This window comes from Mercenaria mercenaria, chromosome 6 (assembly GCF_021730395.1).
Source record: "Mercenaria mercenaria strain notata chromosome 6, MADL_Memer_1, whole genome shotgun sequence".
Classification (NCBI taxonomy): Eukaryota; Metazoa; Mollusca; class Bivalvia; order Venerida; family Veneridae; genus Mercenaria; species Mercenaria mercenaria.
Window position 1 is genome coordinate 44,600,372 of NC_069366.1, and position 16,893 is coordinate 44,617,264.

Genomic DNA, 16,893 nt, shown 5'->3' on the forward strand with positions numbered 1-16,893 from the left:
TAATCGATGTATCCTCACCTCAAAGAGCAAAGAATGACAACTCTTGTCTGAGTTTAGTATTAACCACGTTCTTACCATGGAAAAGTATTACATGCGCTTATAGTGACAACGTAAAATACATTTGAATAAAAGTGTGTTTCAACATCTATTCCAGCATAAAACTGCTGTTCTTGTCACTTTTCAGGGGCTGTTTTAACAGGAAAAAAATAGGTGTTAACAGAGAGATTCTCACATTTCTGCGCATTTCATGGAAATTTAATGACGTTGAGGGGCAATATATCCATTTGCCATTATTTGCTATTATTTGCTATTATTTGCGCGTTTTATGCTAAAATAACGTCAGCGCATGCTCATTTCGCTTTATAATATCTTCAGAATCCCTTAGGATACGTTGGCACACTCGCCCTACCAGACTTAGGCACCAACCAATCCCTCAAGATTTTGCAAATAAAAACAACAACAAGAAACATGCGTTATCCCTACAAAACAGATATATTTTTCTGTGAGTAAAAACTATCAGTGCATTACTGAGGCAGGCGGTTTTGAAACCTTATTCATTGAAAATACAAGCAAAATCTGTGACAGTAAACCAATAATCACTCAGAAATTAACAGTGTAGGTTGTATATTTGTGTTTTGAATATGTGTTATATTCAAATAAATCACATACTGGAGTAAACTCGGTTATTAGTTTGATCTGTAGTATGGTGTCTTTTTTAATTGAACTCTACTATTAAATCCCCAGTCTTTCCTTGCACCGTTGTTGCATATTAATTCTGGTGATCTTTGTTATTTTGCTCAAAAGGAAAAGGCTTCATGCAAAAGTAGTTGTTGTTTTTAGAATCCTGCACCTTTGTGCGAGTGAAAACAAAGACATTTTTATTCGAAAATACTTTTATTTATTGATCTGATAACGACTTATATTAGCACTGATACATAGATACATAATCAATTTCCATGGCAACATCGTCGCCATGCCACGTGGGTAGCCAGTTTCCTCTTCCGTTCCAGAAGTCCTGTGGCTCTGTCGGTGAATTATTGTTCCATGGTTTTGGTGTGTCATAGCTCCAATTGTCAGGGAAAAATCCATTAGTTCCAGCAATGGCGACATTCAGAATCAAATAAAACTGCAAGAAGAAATACTGTTTATATATCGATCACAAGACCTTTACTTTTAGTTTAAAAGAATTTCGTAAAGGTGTTATAAAATTTATCTTCAGATTATTAAAAAAGGTATAATATCTCAAATAAACGCATAGGCTGATGTAAATACATACAAATAAATTTACACATATAAATGCATTTCGTGTGCAATCAAATTATGATTCGTAAAAAAGATTAATGGTGTTTTCTTGAAAAGGCTGGCATTCTTGTGTATCATATGAATACCTTCAAGAGATTACGTCTCTGTGTTGTCATATTTTCTGGTGCTTTGGTGTCAAGAAGTACATTCAAGGTATATGTATTATATAAAGCCATTACGGTACAACTACTCGTGAACAAACCCAGTCATACTGGGTCTTTTGTTGGTTTTTTTTTTTTTTTTTTTTTTTTTTTTTGGCTTTGTTTTTTTGTTTTTTGTTGTTTTTTTTTGGCTTTTTTGAGTTCCTTTATTCTGAGGTTTTTATTCAAGATTTTTAAAATTTAGTGAGTTTAAATGCTTGGGATTTAAGTCTGATTTCAAACAATAGATAAAGACATAAACGAACATTTAAATATAATATGACTGCAAATGGATCTTAATGACTTTGCTGAAGTCACCATGACCGAAATGGACAGGCTACAACATTTCACTCTCAAAGCAAAGACAAAATTACAACCTGTTGGTCAAAAGGAGCAGCTTTTGTACCACTCCCCCAAATATTGCTCCCTCCAAAATGACCCTTTTGCCAGAATATTCATCATTGGGCGGTCATCAACGGACACACTGAAAAAAACTGTTTTCTCTAAAAGCCTGTAAGACATTTGACAAATGAGTCGTGCCATGAGAAAACAAACATAGAGGTTTTGCGACCAGCATGGATCCAGACCATGGTCAGGATCCATGCTGTTCGCTTTCAAAACCAATTGCAATTAGAGAAACCATTAGCGAACAGCATGGATCCTGATCAGACTGCGCGGATGCGCAGGCTGGTCTGGATCCATGCTGGTTGCAAACTCACCATGCTGGTTTTCCCATGGCGCGGCTCAAATATATTTCGTCTGTCATAACCCTTTATTGTTTTTTTTTCCTATTCTGTTAACAGCTGAGATTTCTGTAGGTACTTGCTTAAAATGCATGTGGTATCATATACTCAGTTCCAAAAGAAAGTGTGCACTTAGTTTTCTGTTATTTTTTCTCGGTTATTTTCATGAAAACTTATAATGTTTGGTACCAAAATTTAAATCAGTTCGTAAACAAATTGGTGTGCATTTTAGATTTTGAGTTGCAGTCGCTTTAAGTGGTTGCTTTTAATCGAAATAGAACAGGTGTTTAAAATATTTAAACTTAAAAAGTGCACACATTCTTTTGGAACTGAGTATATACCATATTTTTTCTCATCTTTAAAATATCAAGAGCGGTATTAACAGCATAGTTGATTACATATCTTTTCATGCATGTCACTTTTATAATTATCTTTGCCCTACACTTATTTCCGTCAATCTGACTAAAGTACTTGATCTTCTAAACGAAGATCTGAGAACGATCCATTCACATACGTCTTCTGTATATTTTGGATTTCCAGTATTGCTATTTTTATTTTAACCAATCAGACGACTCGTTGGAATGTCGAAGAGTAAGAAAAATGTGCAGTCATTCAGGGTTCGAACCTGGGACCCCTCGCTACAAAGCAGTGGCCTACCGATTGAGCAACCGGCTAACTGACACATTACGACATAAAATTGTAAATATCAAAAGTCAGTCTGCAGGTAGATTTGCAAGATGTTGTAAGTTAAGCTCTGATTGGCTAGCGAAAGGGTCGTCAGAACGAGGCTATGAATAGGTCGTTCTCAGATCCTATGCGTAGCGTAATAGGAGATGTACTTTAGTCAGATTGTTATTTCCGTTATCCTAAAAAAGAACTTTTGAAAAACTGTTTCTCGCCTCAAGCTTGTCTCAGAATGTTCCGATTTTAGTTTAGTGTAGCTAAACATACATTTAGTGCTGTAATTTTAAATCATATCATACATATACCGAATAATTACAATACGATTAAGTCAATATTTTTATTCAAGGTCACAATCAAATCGCTAAGGAGTCTAAAAGTTCGAAATAATCATATTAAATATATTTAAGTGATCAGAGAAGAGAATATACACTATTGAGTGTCTTAAGTTTTTTATATAGACATTGTAAGAAAGAAATTCGCAATGTATTCTATACTCCAAAGATCATTTCTGTTGACAGTTACATAGAATAGATCTATTCAATGTCACAGTCTGGCTACAGAGATACACAGTCCAAATGCCATATGACAACTTTCAGTTACAAGTATTAGAGAGAATATGAAAATATAACATACTGAATGTAGTCCACAGACCATTCAAGGCGATATTTGTGCATACCATGGCTCCAGTCACCTTGGCTATGAGAAAGACAACAAAATGGTTGGCAATAATGTTATCAATTCAAGGCTGTTTTAGAATTGAAACAAGTCATTTTGCTCAACAGTAATTTAATAATTCAACCAGTCTACAGAACAATGTTTAATTTTAATGAAATACGTGTACAATAAAACAGTATTTTTTTCACCCAGGACAGTCGTATATTTTTTTTCACTCTTCCAATACATGAATAAAATTCGGCTTATTCAGAAGGGGATAACTTGAACTATTTCAATTAGTATACATCAAAACTAAAAATGATAATAATATTAATATTTTGCTATGCTTTGGTCAAATGTACTTTACCATAAAATGAATCGTACAATAAATTTATAAGCTTACAGAGTTCCGTGGGTAAGGGAGTATCTGTTTTGTCCAGCATCCGGTCCCCAGTGCATAGTTGCCCCAACCTCTGTAACACCATGATTTCCATTGGCTCGTAAGTTTCCTAACATAATAAGAATTAGTATCAATATACCTCGTGTAAATACTCAATCCAATATCTCACATGTTTTAATTCTAAATCATTTCAACCTCTCCTGACGCTTCAGTCGATATTCATTTTTCTCAAGGTGGATATATTTCGTTCACCCTCTCGGGAATGCAATATTTAAAATAATATCGCCCTTGCCGATCTATGATATGACTCATGTGTAATAACTCATTTCCTCATTTATATGAGATCATTATTCTGGATGTTAGCATATTTGGCGTTGTTTTATCAGCTGTCAAACTTGTGAGATAACAGGGTTACCGTTTTCCTCATTGGTTGGCTAAAATATAAAAAGATCCTTATGTAATATTTTTAGAATAACGTTTCATATATCAAATTCATTACATGTGTAGAATGATTTAAACAAAATACCAAACGTCAAGTAATCACAAACTATATGTATCCCGGATGTATATGGTAAATAACTTTGATAATAATTGCATTTTTTTTCTCACCTCTGCTTTCCATGATATCAATTTCTCCTGATCTTGGCCATGCACCATAGCGACTGCTTCTTGGCAACATCCAGATAGCTACATCGACAATGTTTATTTCATTTCAAGGAACATGATTGAGCTGGTACATTCACACAATATTTTATTCCATATTTGTATGCAGAAGTCATTAGAATAGATTACATCTCTAACATGCCAATTTGTGTTTTCTAATTCTGAGTTAAGCCTTGTAATTAAAACATCAAAAGTTAATTAAAACAATAATTTAATCAACGAAACAATTATCTTGGGTTCACTTTTTCTTTTACGTTTACAATACACCTTCAGAAATGCACATTTCGATTACTTTTACTTTTAAACAAATAGGGTATTAATACGTTTGTTTATCCAAATGTATTACATGTTATGTATTTTTCCTTATTACCTGGCCAGATCCAGTCTCCTCGTGGGGTTCGTGCCATAACTTCTACAACACCAAATCTTATTGCAGCTTTACTCTTGATTTTTCCAGACATCACCGGAGGGAGTAATCCATCCTTACCAGCTCGGTAGCAACCGTACCGGTCAGCGTTTGTACAATAACCATATAGAGCTTGAATTAGAATCGGTGGTAATTATTTTACGCTGGACGGGAAATATGGTTGACTTTCAGATATGTACGAGTTTAGTTACTGAATTAACATAAGACACTTACAATTATAAATGTATGTTATTTTTATTATAGGTTCTTCAATTTAATGAAATATCGAAATTTTAGTGTGATTTATATCTGGTACTTTCATAGTGAAAATTTTCAATTATATCTTTCAATGGCGACAAACTAAAAATGGGTACATTTATTCAAAGCATGATATAAGAAGAAAATTTATTTGTTTTAATGTAAGATCGAAATATATTTCACTTGCGCAGTCGTAGTAAGCTCAGTTTCATGACCTACAATGACCTATGTCACTTAATTAAATTGACAAATGAGTTTGCTTGATTACGTATTATATGTGTCATACGAAATATTTATGCAACAGTCTAGCAAATTGATTGAAAATATTCAATTCTCTGTGTCTTGTGAAACGCCGAGTGAACCGAAATACACTGTTTACAGTTTGAAATGTATATGTCTGTCGGTATATTGTCCTAAGTAACGTTCCTGATGTACCTCGGTATAAATGACAAAGACCGGCCCCGATATCCAGCCGTTTGTGTTTAGGTTTTAATCCGCGAAAAGTAATGTATGATATCGCAGTTCAGTCTTTCTAACATGTGTTATACAGAGAATTCGCAAAAATATCGAGCATGCAGTTCATTGTAAAATATTGTACTATCTATCTGGAATACAGATTTAATGATCAAGTCGCGTATTAAAAACAATTCCATGAAAGCCCCATTTAGTCAATATTTTAAGAAATGGCAAAATACTGGAGTTATGAGATTTAGTCTGGGAGAACCACTGAAGCTGATACTAGTCTCGATATCTCAGAAAAACGGAATATAAAACAGATATTGTCAGATACACACCTTTAAGGTCCATAACACCTGAACGGAGAGATGCCTCATTATAGTTTGGATGATCCGTGGTGAGAGTCTGAAATTTGCCAAAAAATATTTAAATTTGTGGTGATGAAAACTATCAGAGCTATTGCGATATCCCCGGCGTCGGCATTGTTTGAAGACATCTTGCTAACGATTCTCAGCTAGCTCAAATATCTTTTATTACTCATCTTAAATGAACAAACTTCATCCATGCCTTCCCCATTATAATACCAACCTTATGACATTGGAACTAAATGACACAGGTGCCGTAAGGAGCGCTTTCATTATGATACAATTATGCTATTATTTGTTGTTGTTTTTTTGTAGTTATACATCTTATATTTTTTTAACAACATGCTGTCTGCGATTGGTCTTTAAGTAACTACAGATCACAACTGTACTTAACTGATTTGCAATGATAATACAAAAGGAATGACATAGGTCCCTTAATTGTTGCTTTCATTTAGAAGAAATAATGCTCTTTTTATACTAAGCCACACTTTCATTTTTTCAACAGTATTCTGTTCGAGGCAGTTTGTAAGTTACTTTCACAGTAACTGTACATCACACTTGTAAAATAATCAAAGATTACTTTATTTGTTTAACTTGTCAAATAAGGTCAGAAGTACATTAGCGGACATGTAACAAGTACATCCTGTCAAGTTGATATATGATTCATTTTTGTAATTGTTTATTATATCAAACCCTCAGGTTTTATACGTCAAATTGTCAGACAGTGCATCTTAGAGAATTACTATATATTGATGTTTTAGATGTCTCGAGTCAGAAGGGCTTAGAAGTCCGGCTGGACTTAGACCTAGGAATGGGTCTCGTAGATATTAAGTTAGGTTTTGAATATGACACTTGTTAAGACTTAAGAAGTTACAAAATGAATTATGAAAGTTATGTACGAAATATTCTACTGTGTAAAAAAACATCAGAAACGTTCAGACTCGTGTTTGTGTTGTGCTACGCGACACAACCTTTCATCAATTTTTGGTGCCGTGACCAGGATTTCGAATTTCAAGATGGGTTGTTGCGACATTACCAAGCGAAGTACTACTGCCAACGACGACACGCTGCCAAGCCGAAAGAAGAGAAACTGTGAGTTGCCATTTTACCTATCTTCTAGTACAATTTTGCAAGCTTGTCTTTTCTTTTATTAAATTTTTGTTTCTATTTTTGAACAAAATTTCAAGATAAATTCATTTTTAGATTAATTGTTAGACACCAAAAGAAATGTAAACTTATAAAATGATAAAACCTAACTCATAATATAAAAAATTCTAAAAAACAATGTAAAATAGTTAGAAAAAAAAACGTAAAACAATAAGAAACAATGCATTGAGGAAAATACTCAAAAGACTGAATTAAGAAATGCAAATGTGAAAATATTTGTTTTTCGAAAATTTTACTTGTCATATTATGTTTATTTTACTTGTTCCATATGATATTTGTTTCCCTTATGGCCACATTTAAACAATTTTGAGCATTCCTGCATTGACAAATTGTTTAAATGAAGGAAGATGGATTGTCCTATGAAACTTGTGTATAGTCATAGATATGCGCAAAATGGGTTGTAAATAGTTTCTGTTGAGGTTATGGGTAATATTTCATCACGAATATATGTAAAAATACAAGGAACGGCTGAAAACTAGTTAGATATGTGAAAATCGTGTTTAAGATGTTTTATGCATGAAAATGCGTTGTTGGGTTAAATTGTTATTGCTGAATAAATTTGTACATGGTTATCGTTCTAATCATATGGTTACTTCAAGTCTCAGTAAGTTAAAAGGTTGGTCTGGTCTGTTGTGCTGGAAATATTTTGAAGCCTGATATGGCAAGGAAGAATATGTTTATTACGTAAAAAAAAAGACTTGATATTGTCGCTGGAACATGTGGATTCCAGTAAGATTGAATTTATATATATTGTGAGATACTAACAGTTACTTAATATTGTCTTTGTGAGACTGGAAGTTGTGATCCCAGTTGTTTTGTAAGATGTATACTATTATACAGACACAGATACTGTCTTACGAAATCTTTAGCCGGTGTCTTACTATCATAGCGTGAAATCGATGCATATATTGCCTTATGAGGTTTACCGGATATTTTAAGTACAACAGCTTTTTTGTTTTATGAGACCTGACGTAGTATTTTTTTTGTCAAAGAGTTGCAAAATCAGTCGAACGTGCTGTTACTTTTTCATGTTACCCTTCACGATTTTCATGCAGAGAATTCTGTCGGAAAATTTATATTTTCTCGCGGACGACATAATATTTCTGTAGGATCATCGAGAAAGGTCACATTTTTTTGTAAATAGAAGGGAAGAAATCGTTTACAGTTATTCTGACATATATGGGTGTTGGTCATTTGTGTTATGTCTATTTGTATTTAGGTATTACTAGGCGCTTTATTTTGTAGAGTTTTTGTAGCTTTCATATGCATTCTTAAATACAATTATTTCTATTTTTCATATTAGAACATATTTTGCTTTTTGTTAGGAACATATTTTGGGTGATTTTTTTTTTTAATTTTTGAATAATGTAAAACGTAGGACATAGCTTGCAAAAAAAAGTACAAAGAAGTAAGGTTTTCGGTAACATAATGGTTTATGCGAAGTACAGGTACCACTATGAAAAGAATTTACGAACGAACTGTCTGGAATAAAATACGAACTGTCTGAAATAAAATACCGACAAACTGTCAAATCAAACTGGAAAAAGTGTATTTCATGACTGACATATTGCGGACTGTCATTATATAATAGCCAAAGGGAGACTCATTACATGTAACTGTTACATATTGGGAATACCTGGCAAAACGAAATGAAGACATTTGCATTTGTGTATTATGACAATTTGTAAACATGCAGTCTTGATTTTATATGTCATTTATGACAAATGGGAACAATATAATAACATAAATTATTTTCGGTGGTCATCTGAAATATTGGACATAACGTAAATGAAATAGTAATATTATAACTTGGAGAACTCTAGAACATTTCAGAAGTTAGCAAATGAAGTTAAATTGATGAACATCATTAACTGGGAGAGTACAATACAACGTTATAACAAAACATGGCCAATGACGGGAGATCCTTAGCTACAGAGATTGATGGTGATGCGTTAAATGTGTAGAAGGATAGCGAAACCACGAAACCAAGTAACAATGGCGGAGTGGACTGACAAGCTGTGAGCCTGTGGAGTTTGGCGAAGAAGATGGTCCAACTGGAAATTTGCGGAACACTGAAAACAACTTATTACCTTTTCTTTCTTTCTACTTATCAATACATAATTCATATATTTTGGTCATTACATATCGATTTTACTATTTATTTAAGATCTGTAGTCAAATAAGTGAAATTTAAATGTCATGATAAATTTCTATTCACGCGACAATAATTACAAGCAATTTAGCAATGTTACTAAACGAAATTGTTATCTTTTTCCTAACTCTTATTTGCATATATTCTAAAAGATGCTCACCCGTGTTTTGCTTTATTTTTGCAGATATTGGTTTTGTGAAATATGGATGTAACACGGGTTAAAGAAAAAGTCTTCGAGGAAGAAAGGAAAAGTGCCACTATAAAGGCCGATATAAAAAAAGAAAGACTTTCTATGAATTGTGAAAATTGTTTAGTTTAAAATTCTATTCTCCTTTGTTCTTGTTTACACTAATTGCATAAATGACTTAAGAATTTTTTTTAACACTGTTCTTTAATATCATTCCTTCAGATAGTATTCTAATGTTCTTGATCATATTAAATATCATTCTACATGCCATATTGTAAGGCGAGAGATAGTACTTCAAGTCTGAAAAAATTAAATTTACAATTCAATTTTTTTTTTCTTTCGGTGGGTAACGAGTGTAAAATAATCAAAGATTACTTTATTTGTTTAACTTGTCAAATAAGGTCAGAAGTACATTAGCGGACATGTAACAAGTACATCCTGTCAAGTTGATATATGATGCATTTTTGTAATTGTTTATTATATCAAACCCTCAGGTTTTATACGTCAAATTGTCAGACAGTGCATCTTAGAGAATTACTATATATTAATGTTTTAGATGTCTCGAGTCAGAAGGGCTTAGAAGTCCGGCTGGACTTAGACCTAGGAATGGGTCTCGTAGATATTAAGTTAGGTTTTGAATATGACACTTGTTAAGACTTAAGAAGTTACAAAATGAATTATGAAAGTTATGTACGAAATATTCTACTGTGTAAAAAAACATCAGAAACGTTCAGACTCGTGTTTGTGTTGTGCTACGTGACACAACCTTTCATCAATTCCTACCTAAACACCGCACGGTGCACAGTAAACGTGAACTACGCACAAGTAAATACTGTGGATACCACCGAAATGAATATTGTACCTAAAGACGTCACACCGGGAGTACTGTGAACTATACACAATACCTAAAGATGTCATACTGTGAATACTGTGTACTATACATACTGTGAATACTGTGAACTATATGTCATCATACTGAAAATAAATCAGTGCGTAGTGCGGTTGAAATTATATATACTGTGAATACTGTGAACTATATGTCAGCATACTGAAAATAAATAACATTATGCATTCTATCCTTTTCCCATAATTACATTATTATATCGTTATCATAATATACATTTGTGTATATGTGTTTATTTGTTTTCAAAATTCTTACTTTCGTACATTCGTTAAACGTAGATTGAGATTTTTCCTTTAAGTCTGTTGTACACAATGTTAAAAAAAACAAATACTACTGCTAATAATAATAAAGTGTGTTCTTACCATAAAATATTGCTTGAAACTTTGTACCTGTATTAAACTTTCCTTTTTCAGCTTGCTTTGTTGTATTGCTCACCGAAGGTTGATGCTCCAACCAAAAACTACCCTCTATTTATTTGCAACCCCCGAAATTAATTACGAGTAAAAAGTTTCATTTCCGACTAAGATAAGAAATTAGTTGAGAAATTTACTTCCTAATTGACATTGAGTAATTATTTAGGTGAGAAAATTGATTAACGAGTTGGGTAATCATAGCAATTATCTACTAACTCGAGGACACCTGTCCCTTGATTTAAATTAAGGCTAGAGCTGACACTAATAACCACTAAATCTCTTTCAAATCGACAGAGCATCCGTTCTCGGCAACATGTAAAAAAAAAAAAAAAAAAAAAAAAAAAAAAAAATTTTGGTTTATATATCTTCATATTGTCGCGTTGTTACATGCAAATTATTCTATTAGAACAGAAATATATTGTTACATGTATAATATTCTTATATATTCCTTCACTACTTGTAAAAAAAAAAAGGAAAAAAAATATCTTTGATTATATGCATTCTCACTGTTACATGCAAATTATTCTATTAGAACAGAAATATATTTTTACATGTATGATATCCTTATATATTCCTTCACTACTTGTAAAATTATTTTTTGATTATATGCATTCTCAATTGTTACATGCAATGCATTCTCATTTGTTACATGCAAATTATTCTATTAGAACAGAAAAAAATCTTTTTCCGGCGGGTAACGAGTGTGGGATAATGGGTTTTTCCTACCACATAATTTGGGATTAAATTATGATTAAATACGATTTTCTCTGTTCTAACTAAAATTATTAACATTGTGTATTGTACAAAAGAAAAAATATAATTTGTTGTTGTTACCCTAATGACAGGTGAAATATCCCTGGGCCTTTTGTATATCATGAAGTTGTAGATATGTCGGAGATAGGGAATGGACAAAGTTATGACTTCAAGTAATATGTTACCTTGACAGATTAATGTCAGAAAGCGACTAGCTACATGGGCCTGGTACCACGAACCTGTCACTAGCGTAGCCATTTGATATATACTCTAATTAGTTTTCCCTCTATATAAGAAACGTCAAAATGCTTGTAAGTGAGTTAGCCTTAGACTGCCACTGTGGTGCTAAATAAAGTATACTTAAAACGCTAACTTGTGTTGTTACGTGTTACGTGTCACACTCCTATTCCATAATAATACCAACGTTTTACTATGTAAATTTTGTTACTTTTGCTATTGTTTTGATGAAAATATGCCTCTTTTTACTTGTGTTAGTTTCTCGGTAACTACACATCATAAGACAATGATGCTTAACATTTGTCTTTGCCACACAATTCATATAGTACTAATAGTTGATGTCACTTAGATAAAATTATCTCACTTTTTTTTACTTTTAAGACATACTTATAAAAATTGCATTGCAAAATTCAGTTTCTTTTGTCTTTCTTGAGTATTTTGTATATGCCCCTCCCAACTCGCATCCCCATGACCCCAACTCCCCCATTCCTCCCAACCCCCAACATACACACACATTCTCGCCCCTAACTCCCTCAAAGTTTTTTTTACTATTTTCGTTTCTTGTGTTTCTTGTTATTTCCTCTTAGTATTCTGTCACCCTCCAACACCCAAGGGGCCTCTGTGGTCAAATGTTAAAGTTCGCTGACTTCAAATCATTTGCCCCTCACCAATGAAGGTTCGAGCTTCACTCGGGGCGTTGAATTCTTCACGTGATGAAGCCATCCAGCTTGCTTAAGGAAGGTCTTTGGGTCTACCCAGGTGCACGCTCACGGTGAAATAATGCACCTGGAGTCTTCCACCACCATCAAAGCTGAAAAGTCGCCATATGACCCTATAATTGTGTCGTTGGGACGTTAAACCCAACAAAATAAATAAATCCAACACCAGTACTTCCTTTTCATATTTTTAGTTTCAGTTACATGTACTAAAATTCTTGATACGGTCTCCCTTTTTTAACTTTGACATATTTTTTATTTTATTGCTTTTCTCTATATCTTTTCTAACTCAACAAACCCCTGCCCACCAAACATTACCACGTAAAAATAACCCCGTTACGAATTTGCTCATGTTAAACTTTTTCTGACAATGTTTGTTGTGTTTTGGAATCAAACTCTTCTGTATGCCAATAGAATCCGTAATTAGTAAAACAGAAACAGTCTTCCACTTACTGGTTTAATGAAAAGATGTCCATTCCTGGTAAAGATGTTTCTTGCATCAGGCACGTACGCTTGGACCTCCCAGTTCTGAAAAATAAAGTTCTATGCTTGAATATGATTGACAGCATTTCTGACTTTGATACAGCTCTGTGTTTATTTCGTTAACCGTTGATAATCATAAATGGCTATTTTTTTATACTCTTGAAGGGCAAATTTTAGTGATCTGACAATCATAATTTGCGTTTAACAGCTTTAAATTTCTTATAAAAAATCTAGAAGAGAAATTACAAAAGAAGTTATAATATCACTTACATATCCTCCATACATAGATACTTCGTAGTCCCATCCAGCGGGGTTAAATGCTCCGTTGAAATCGTCACGAAACACCCGGGTGCATGATCTTTGTACTCTATTAGGTGGTGCAATAGCTAAACCTGTTTCCTCTTAGAAAGTACATTTATATTTAATCGTCAATAGACTTGATAATGTATGACAATGCATATTTTGGCTATCTAGAATTGTATTTTACCATTTATTTGCCTCTTCTGTATGCTGGCAAATCGCATGGATCTCAAATAGGTGTGTAGCAATTTTTGCAAAGTTATGCTGTCACTGACTTTACATAAAACTTATTTGTATTAAAAGCTTTTTCCCCAATCACATATATTAGCACAGTGAAGACGATCAGTCGAACATGACTGCGGTAAATCAGACTTTTATACGAAATGGTGATTTATGTCGGCTCTACATGGAGATACAATTTTTCGTTAACACAAAATATAAAAGAATGCTTGATTATATAGATTTTCAAGATTTCATATATACCTGGGTATAGTTTTCCTTCCGATACAACATGTTTACCATCGATTTCTCCAACAATGGTGTATTTAATAGCTTTCTGTCCGTCGAATCCGGCTCCATGGTTACGGTGGTACCAACGGCCGTCGGCTTAAAAGAACGTAAGCATATTTGTTCCTTATGAAACTGTAACATTGATCGCTTGGATGTAAAATTATTTTGATGTTGCTTTTTGATTAGTATTACTACTAAGATATCTTAGGTTCATTAATATCTAAACTTGTCAAAATGTAACCAAGACTATAGTGATTGCCTAATCATAGCCATTACATAAACAAGATAAGCGTGTCATACAATTATAAATATTGACATATTTATACAATAACAATTTTTAGTTGCAAATATCAAGAAAAATATTAAATAAACTGTCATGCAAGCTGAGAAAGAAGACATAACATTTTTCATTTTTCCATTTTTAATGAATAATAAAATACCAGTATAAATGCGGCTGAAGCAGAAAAGTATATAACACTTTCACTTTTGTTACATATATTGTATTTTATCAAATTTGGTGTCGACCGTCATTTTCCATTAAAATGCAAAATAAAAACATTTTCCTTTATGTTTTTAAAAATTCTTCCGTTTTGATTGGTGCATATACGTTGCAAGCACCACGTGATCAACGATAGTTACGTATACGCATGTTTGCGTGGTGGAAGTGCCATTTTTTCTTAATTTAATTAAGTCAACGTTTTACAAGAGCAAGACTATATATGGAAACATGAATAAACCTTTACTTCTGAATCATTTAAATAAATGCAAATGTCAATGTTTTTGTAACACAAACCACCATGAGTGGGCACTTGGACTAATATTTGTTGAATAGATGCTTAACCCAAGCTTGTAATATTTAAAACATTATAGGCATTTTTGGTTGCCTTTGTGTCTTTGGTAGTTGGCATAACAAAGGCAATTAAAGACAGATTCAAAATAAGTTACCTGGAGAAACTATAAATAAAGGATTACGAGAAACGATAATGTTAAACATACCTCCGTGATGAAAAGGTCCCTGATGTTTAACTCCTTTGATATTGTATTCAACGTCATATATCTTCATTCCAGGCAGATCTATATGACAAATGGAAACATTTATCAAGTTTCCACAAACATACTTAATTTTACTTCTGTACTTATTTTAAAGTTTAACTACAAACGCAGAAAAATATGAAAAATTGATTGAAGGGCATGCATTCAGATAAATATTAAAAATCTTTTAAACTACTGATATAAGATTTAAAAATAAAACGAAAATAGTATTGTTTTTAACTGTAGCTTTTTTTTAATGTGTATGATACATGTATGAAGTACACTTTCATACCAAATTGCGATAGCGAGATTAACACATTTTTATTTTCTTATTTTTTTTTTTTTTTTTTGGTGTTTTATAAAATTCCTGAAACGTTCAGAATCAATGCAATTTCTTACCATAATTACTTAGTAATGAAAGTTTTTTTCTCTAAATTTTTGATATGCTTGAAATAAAGGTTTAAATAAATAACCTCAAAAAAGAATTAATGGCAAACATATTAATGAAAATAATGGATCAATGCATTACCATCAACCGAAATCTCCACATCTCCAGTGGCGAGATGAGTTAGTTTTGGTTGAGGAACGTTAGCAGCAAATGCCGACGCTAAAATACATAGCAAAAATGCGTAAATCATGGTTATACTCCCGTATCTCCGGCAGATGTAATATAAGACGTGGAGGTAAGAAGTATTTATATCATCTCTCTTATCACTTGGCGAATATGTCAGACTTTTTTTGGTGTCGCATATGTCAAAAACTGTGCTATTTTTTACCTCCCTGCACTAGATAGTCCTCAACTATACCGAATAAAAAGGTAATTACGGTCTTATATTCATATAAATTTGCATGGAATTTTCTGATATTAAAGAACCTTAATCGAATGTAATGCTTGGTGCGATTTCAGCAGTGTTACAAACCATTTCAAATACGCACTAACGCAGACAGACGATAGCAAGGCGGCTTGAGAATGCACGGCATTGCTCTGGTATCTTCCGGAACATGAATATATGTTCCATTTACAATTTCAGCTGGTATTAAATACAAGTAGTTGTCAACTTAATACATTCAAACGCGAGCGGGCAATGTATTTTCTTTTTTTTTTCTTTTTTTTTTAATTTCAAGAAGACAATGCACTGATACACTGAACCAAACTTTTTATCTATGCAAATGTTGACGCATTATATTTTGAATAAGTCATTGCCCTATTTTGACAGAGGTTATGTTATCTATAAGGAAGATCGTGAAATGCAGGCTGTTTATTTGTTGAATAAACTTATTTGACGTGATATGAAGATATATTTCAATTTGCAATGTTGTGTCAAATACTAGGTGTCTTAATCTTTAACTTTCCAAACATTTTCTAAATCAACGCCCTCTTATATCAATTTAGATATGTAATAAAAATAATTAGATTAGGACAGTTCAACAGGTGTAAATATTTTTTATTTTTATTTTATTTTATTTATTTATTTACTTTTTTTAAATTGAAAATTGGTGTAAATAATGTATAGGTTAATAAATGGGAGAGTGGTGCCTTGTTTATTACATGTTTACCTATAATATAGTAAGAATTTTTTTGTGTCAATTTTATGGGTACTTGCATCTTCTGGCACAATAAATTTCAGCTTTTCAGTTTCTATATTATTAGTATAAGAGTCTATTTGCTGTATAAAATCAAATACCTGGATAGTTGTACTTTCTTGCTTATTGCATAATTTAGGGATAAAAATATGTTATTTCACAAAGAATACACGATGTTACGCTCAAGATGAAAAAATAAAACGTAAATATTCGCTGTTTTACCTCCATGAAAAGCCATGACGTCATTTCTGTTTACGGACGTTAATTTCCCGCGCTAACGCCAGGGCCATTATCGATAATGGCCCCGGGGCTTTTTATGATAATGTGATAATGCATGACGCAATGCGATGATAGGAGAATTTTCAACACAAATTTGTTACTATT

General features: G+C 32.8%; 1 pseudogene; it reads right to left on the bottom strand.

Annotated features, from left to right (window-relative positions):
- Positions 1–875: 875 nt before the first annotated feature.
- LOC123549064 (beta-1,3-glucan-binding protein-like) lies at positions 876–15,614 on the bottom strand (annotated as a pseudogene).
- Between the last annotated feature and the right edge of the window lie 1,279 nt (positions 15,615–16,893).